Consider the following 7940-nt stretch of genomic DNA (forward strand, 5'->3'; position numbering starts at 1 on the left):
GTGTTTTGGATGGCTATGGACACCTTGAAAATTGACCATGCTCATATATGCATATATATGATTGCACATTATGTTTTGGTTATGAACTAAGTGATGAATATATTGGTTTAAAGAAGAAGATGTGGAAGAATGCTTGTGAAATTTCAAGCACAATTGACCTAGCACACATGTAGGTGCTTGATGCTATATTATAAGTTTTGGGCCACAATGTGCAAAGCATTAATTAGTAAATTGCATGCTGTTTTTGTGAGGTATTAAGTGCAAAATTGACCTCAACATGTACATGAATATTCGGCCTTGGGTAGCCTATTGAAGGCCTTAGCATTTCCTTGATGCTCAAATAAATTGTATTGAATTGCTTGATGTAGTATAAAATGTGCATGACCATTGTGTATTCAAGCTAAAGAGTGGCCATATGACCATTTAAAATCCTTGTCATATTCGGCCATAAGCAAGCACAATGAGGTTTTAATAAATTGAATTTGTTTGAATTAGCTCAAGAGCTAAGAGGGCCACAATTGGACAAGGGGAAGGAAAAGGTGATCGAATAGCCGAAAAAGCCGTTCGACAACATCCGAGGTAAGTCCTCAAGAAGTGACCTTACTTGAATTATGTGAGATGAAATATGGTTGTGTATGATTATTGATTATGTGTGTATGAGTATTTGAATTCCACGGGCTAAGTCCGAAGGCGAATATGCTAATGATTATAATTGTGTTTGAGCCTTAATGTGAAAATGAAATATGTATGTCCAATGATTATTGATGTATGTGTGCATGAGAAATTGAATGATATCCGGGCTAAGCCCGAAGACAATTATGCTGGAAATTATATCCGGGTTAAGACCCGAAGGCAATTGTGCTAGTGGCTATATCCGGGCTAAGGCCCGAAGGCATTCGTGCGAGTTATTCTATCCGGGCTAAGACCCGAAGGCATTTGTGCACGTGATTATATCCGGTTATATTCCGAAGAATCTTGGGCTGGAGGTGAGTGTTGGTTGCTGAAATGAATTCAATTAGTACACTCGGAAAGCCCAAAGGATAAGGTACGTTATATGTGCATTGGAAAGTCGACATGTTTGAGCAACATTCGCTCAATCGACTAATGAATTTCAGTTATTGAATTGATTGATGCTTTGTGAACTTATATAATGATGAAGTATGAAGTAAGAATGTGTATTAATGAAATGATGCATTTGGCTATGTGAATGTATTGCTGTAATTAGAGTTGATTATATTCCTTGAGACTTACTAAGCATAAAAATGCTTACCCCGTTGCTTTGGCTCTTAGTTTTCTAGATTTCGCTCGAAGCAATCGGATTTGGGATCGTTGAAGTCGAAGTCATCCACACTATCAAGCCTCCATTTTGGTATAAATTTTTGGTTGAACTTGAGATGGCATGTATAGGACTACCCCTTGTTTGTTAAATATGTTGTAATGTAAGTATGTACGGCCATGCGAAAATGGCTCGAAAAGGGAAGCATGAACTTAGACTAATTGTGGGTTGTATGTATATATTTTGTGTCATGATGTGGCTATGGCTTGGAAATGGGAATGTTGGTCATATGATCAGCCATTGGCATGGTTAAAATGATCATATATGAACCTATGTATGGTAAGACTAGTTGAATCATGGAGACTACCAAATAGGTAAGTCCTATCTTAAAAACAGATGCTGCCAGCTGCAGTGGCATGAATGTGAAAAATCACCAAAATTCATAGGAATGGAATTAAATAGTGAATAAGCTATGTAAATGAACCTTGATGAGTCTATTTTCATATGGAAGAAACGAAATGGTCATAGGAGTTACAGGTTAAGAGATATTAAAGCTATTGTGAGACAGGGCCAGAATGGTTTCTGGGTTCCCTGTCGCAACTTTAAAATTCACTATAAATTATCCAAAAATAATTAGGAGATATACCTTATATTTACAGATTCCATTTTGAGTCTAGTTTCATTAGAAACAAACGACACCAGCATTAAAGCCCTGTACAGAGAGATATTCAAGTTATACCGCGCGAAGGTCAGAGCAGTCGATCCCTGTAACATGGGTAACTTTAACTAATAAACTGTACCAATTGGCCCGACCAAAATCCTAGAAATAAATCCATGGATGGATATATGAGTCTAAATTCAGGGAAAATTTACGAAACCAGTTTCCGAGTTTTGAAACTCGAGATATGATTTTTAAGGCGACAGTGACGCAGTTTTCCAGCCTGACTGGAAATGTCAAATTGGTGGGCAAAAACATGTGAACTTGGCTTGTTAACCCCTCGGGTCCGACACGGCGATGGTCTCGGGTTTGGGGTGTTACAATACAGATACTTTCACTAAGGCTATACTTTTGTTTCTTAAGCATTTAACTTCTCGAGCCAAAATCTTTATTGGTTCCTCCTCATAGGTCATATCCGATCAATTTCAATTTACATTGGGAAATCACATGTGAAGGATCGAAGCGATAACGTCGCAACATTGATACATGAAACACGTTATGAATCTTTTCTAACTCTGCGGTAAGGCCAACCGATATGCCACTGGTCCAATTCTCTCGGTAATCTCAGACGACCCAATAAAACGCGGACTCAACTTGCCTTTTCGACTAAATCTCGAATCTTTTCCATGGTGACACCTTCAAGAACACTTTATCACCCACTTGAAATTCAATCTCTTTTCTTTTAAATCGCATATGACTTTTGTCGATCTGAAGCGACTTTCAAGCAATCCCGAATTACTTTTATTTTCTCTTGGTTTCTTTAACTAGATCAACTCCGTGAATCATTTCTCACTAAGCTCGGTCCAATTAAAGGAGTCCGACACTTACGACCATATAAGGCTTAAATGCGGTGCCATTTGTATACTTGATTGATAAGCTGTTATTGTAGGCAAACTCAATCAAAGATAGATATTTCTCCCAACTACCTCCAAATTCTAAAACACGACATCTAAGCATATCTTGAGTACGGATTACTCTTTCCGTTTGACCATCTGTTTGTGGATGAAATGCGGTACTAAAGTTCAATTTTGTACCCAAAGCTTCTTGTAACTTTTTCCAAAATCTCGAGGTAAATCTTGGATCTCTATCGATATTATAGACATAGGTACTCGTGCAACTTCACAATTTCAGCAATATATAATTCGCTAATTTATCAAGTGAGTAATCGATGCGTCTTTGGTATAAAGTGGGCTGACTTTGTTAATCTATCAACCACTACCCAAACAGCATCCTTCTTTTTAGGAGTTAAAGGCAAACCGGTTACAAAATCCATGGTAATCTTGTCCCATTTCCACTCGGGCACCATTACGGTTGAAGTAATCTCGAAGGTACTTGATGTTCACTTTTACTTGTTGATGATCAAACACTTAGTTACAAATTGAAATGTCCCTTTTCATACCGCCACCAATACTGACTTCTTTAAATCATTATACATTTTGTGCTACGGGGTGAAGCGATAAACGACCATTAATGCGCCTCATGTAATATTTTACGAATCAATTTATCATTTTTCGGACACATATTACGTCTCGAAACATCAAGCAGATCATCGGTCCAACTCGAAAATCGAGTCATAACTTTGATTCACATTGAGTTCTCTTGATCCGCAACTCACTATCATTCTTTTGAGCATCACAAATCAACTGGAGAAATAACGGTTTAGCTCTCATCTCGCTAAAATTGACCCGTCATCGACAATGCTAACCCGTGTTCATGGCTCTCAAAGTGAAAAGAAATTTTTACGCTCAAGGCGTCAAGAACTTCATTTGCTTTTCCGGATGATAATCAATCACTAGATCATAATCCTTTAATAATTCAAGCCATCTTATTTGTCGCAAATTTAGGTCCTTTTGATTCATCAAGTACTTCAAACTTTTGTGATCGGTAAAAATTCGGCATTTTCCTTTGTATAAATAATGTCGCCAAATCTTCAAGGCAAAAACAACAATGACGGTTCCAAATCATGTGTAGGATAGCTCTTCTCATGCGGTTTTAAGCGCCTCGAAGCATAAGCTACTACTTTGCCCTCTTGCATCAACACACATCCAAGGCACATCAATGATGCATCACTATAAATTACTGAACTCCTTTTCGACTCGGGCTGTACTAAAATTGGTGCTTCATCAATCGTGCTTTCAACTTTTCAAAACTCGTTGACATTTATCGGTCCATTCAAACTTAACATTCTTACGCAACAATTTAGTCATAGGAGAGGCAATTATCGAAAATCCTTCAACAAAACGCCTATAATACCGGCCAAGCCTAAAAGCTTCTAACCTCAGATACATTCTTGGCGGTTTCCAATCAACGATCGCAGAAATCTTGCTTGGATCCACCGAATACCATCACCGAGACTATATGCCCCAAAATCCGACTTCACGAAGCGAACTCACTTTTACTAAACTTGGCAAGCAGTTTCTTTTCTCTCAAGATCGCAATATAGTTCTCAAATGTTCGGCATGTTCAAACTCATCTCGAGAATAAATTAAAATGTCATCTATAAACACTACTACAAACTTATCCAAATATGGTAGGAAAATCCGATTCATTAAGTCCATAAATATGGTGGAGCATTTGTTAAGCCAAAAGGCATCACCGAAACTCATAATGTCCATACCTTGTCCTAAAGGCGGTTTATTTTGTCGACTCCTTAACTCTCATTTGGTAGTAACGGACCTCAAATCAATCTTTGAAAACACTGTGGCCCCTTTAACCGATCGAATAAATCATCAATCCTCGGCAATGGGTACTTGTTCTTTATAGTCACCTTATTAAGTCGACGGTAATCAATGCAAAGTCTCATTGAACCATCCTTCTTCTTCTGAATAATACAGAGCACCCAGGAGAGAAACTTCGGTCTCACAAATCCCTTGTGCGTTAACTCCTGAATCGAGCCTTCAATTCTTTTAATTCAATCGGAGCCATTCTATATGGAGCAATCGAGATCGGTGCGATGCCGGCAACAAATCAATGGCAAAATCTATCTCTCTGTTTGGAGGCAACCCGGGCAATTCCTCCGAAATACATCCGAAACTCACGGACTATAGTGCTGATTCAAATTTCGGTTGAGACATCTCAACATTCATTACATAAGCGGATAAGCTTCACACCCTTTTCTCATGTATTTACGTGCGGACATGTGCGAAATCACCATAGGCAATTTATTTGATTAAATCTGTTTCAACCCACGAAATTTCTCCATTTTCACATTTTAACTCTAGTGTCTTTTGTTTACAATCTACCTTAGCATCATACAATGTTAACGGTCCATTCCCAAGATAACGTCAAACTCACCAAATGGTAACAAGACATCAAGTTGGCGAAAAGCAGTGACCTTGAATCATTAATGGGCAATTCTTGCAAACCTTGTCAACTAGCACATATTGGCCTAAGGGTTCGACACTTTAATCGTAAACTCGATAAATTCAACAGCAACTTTTTATTGGATACTAAATTCATGCAAATATAGGAATGGGTGGACCCGGATCAATCAATGCAATAACAATAGTATCATAAAGAGAAAATGTACCGAGAATGACATCGGAGATGATGCATCTTCTCGAACACGTATAGCATAAGCTCTAGCAGGTGCTCTAGCTTCGATCTTGCCGTTAAATCTTTCATCACAGTTCTACTACTAGTCCCACCTCCGGTATTTCTCGGTGGTCTACCTCTACTAGCGGTGGTATTACATCTAACACTCGAAATCTTTCTTCTTTAACCTTCTCCGGACAGTCTCTAATAAAATGCTCGCGAGAACCACTTTGAAACAAGCTCGCTCGGTCCCCAACACTCACCATAATGTTGCTCGCCACATTCTTCGACACTCGGGCTTTCTAGGTCGCACATTACCCACACTTGCCACCAAGTAGCTTGAGCTTTAGACCCGAATATGCTCTACCACGATCTGTGTAAATCCCCAATTGAAGCTGTCATTCGAGGGTTTGTCTCTTTGGACCTCTTTGGTTGAGATTGAAATGGCTTACTTATCATCTTTTTCGACATCTCGAGCCTCAATAGCGACTTTTCTTCTTTCTTTGTTCAATTCTTGACTTTAAGAGCTCGATCAACCAATACTACAAATTCTTTCAACTCCAAAATCCTACAAACACTTTAATGTCCTCATTCAGCCCATCTTCAAATCTTCTACACATAATGGCCTCGGTGGACACACATTCTGGGCATACTTCTTTGAGTCTTACAAATTGCGTTCATACTCTGCGACAGACATTTTCCTTGCTTCAATTCAAGGAACTCCTTCCGTTTTTGATCAATAAATCGCTGACTTATGTATTTCTTTCTAAATTCTTCTGGAAGAAATCCCAAGTAACTTTTCTTTTGGCACCACTGCAACCAAAGTCTTCCACCGGTGGTAGGTAGAATCTCTCAAAAGTGATCTGACACTTTAAGCATTCCTCGGTGTACATGAGAGCTCATCAAATACGGGTAGAATTTTCAAGCCGAATTCCGCTTTCTCGGGATCATCATCAACCTTTGCTCTAAACTCTTCGCCCCTTGTTTTGAATCTTGTCAACCGGAGGCTTGTTCATTCTTACCAAATTTATACCTTGAGCGCTCTGAGAATAAATCGAGGTATAGGAGGGGTGGAGGAGGTTGAGCATTTGGATTTGCTCGAATAAATTCAAGTATACCAATTGTTCATCATTTGGAGAAAGGCGTCCGAGCCTCATCTCCTTGTCCCAATGTCTCAGTCTACTTTCCACAGTAGCGGTCCCTTGTAAAGGGAGGCGGCGCATTACTAGCAAAGACATCATCCGCAGCGAGTTCCTTCAGGATCCATTACTATATTAAAACAAAACACGTTTAGAATAATCGAGTCACCACACTATCACAATATTTTTATGGCATGTATAGCTAGACTTTTACACACACTTTATTAGTCCGAGAACCGACTAAACCATAGCTCGATACCACTAAATGTAACACCCTTACCGTTCTATCAGCAGGAGCAGATACAAGGTATTACGAACATAACATATACCAAGATAGAAATATGTCATCCCATTTGATAATGCATCATTATAACATATATCTTGAACAATATTAGCCAACTTTTATGGCTTGTACAAAGTAATCGGTCGAAATCTTGTAACTAATATTTAAACCTAGACAAATATGACACATAACAAAATAATTTTTGCCTACTATACATGCCATAATTCAAAACATTTAGTTCAAATACCCCAAAGTATGATAGTGCGGGTAGATCTTCACGATCCTTGACTCTGAGCAAGTTGGAGAACACTATAAGACAAAAGAGAAAGCGAAGTAAGCTTATAGCTTAGTAAGTAGTATGTAAATACTAATTTAAGAATCTAACATGTTTACACAACAATTCAAGTATGTCTACTTTAACTTCACTACTTATTCCACTTGATTAATTTGTCTCTGCTGTGTCATATTCACTAAATAAATCATAACTCGAGTTATAAAACTCGAAATTCATATCCGTAAAATTTCCTGAATCTAGACTCATACAGCTTCTTGCTAAATTTTTTTTATAATTTTGGTTCAGCAGATTAGTACAGTTTATTAGTTAAAGTTTCCCTGTTACACAGCTCGACTGGCCTGACCTCTGTCCACTACGAATTGAATTTCTCTCAGTACATAACTCAAACAACCCTGAAGTCTGTTGTATTTAAAACTAGTCTCAATAAGGAATTTAGGCATGTAAACTATATTTCTTAATTTGCTTTGTACAATTTTAATGATTTTTCAAAGTGGAAACAGGGGATCACGTATTCATCCTGAGCAAGTCAGTTACAATTGTAAATATCTCAAAATATAGAATTCCTTTGCTTGCCCTGCTTCTTTTATATGAAAGTAGACTCATTAAGCTTTAATTTCACATCTCATTCAACCTCTAATTATATTCCTCCTATTTTTGGTGATTTTTCAAAATCACGTCACTGCTGCCATCTAAAA

The sequence above is a fragment of the Gossypium arboreum genome, chromosome 7 (assembly GCF_025698485.1).
Source record: "Gossypium arboreum isolate Shixiya-1 chromosome 7, ASM2569848v2, whole genome shotgun sequence".
NCBI classification, from domain to species: Eukaryota; Viridiplantae; Streptophyta; class Magnoliopsida; order Malvales; family Malvaceae; genus Gossypium; species Gossypium arboreum.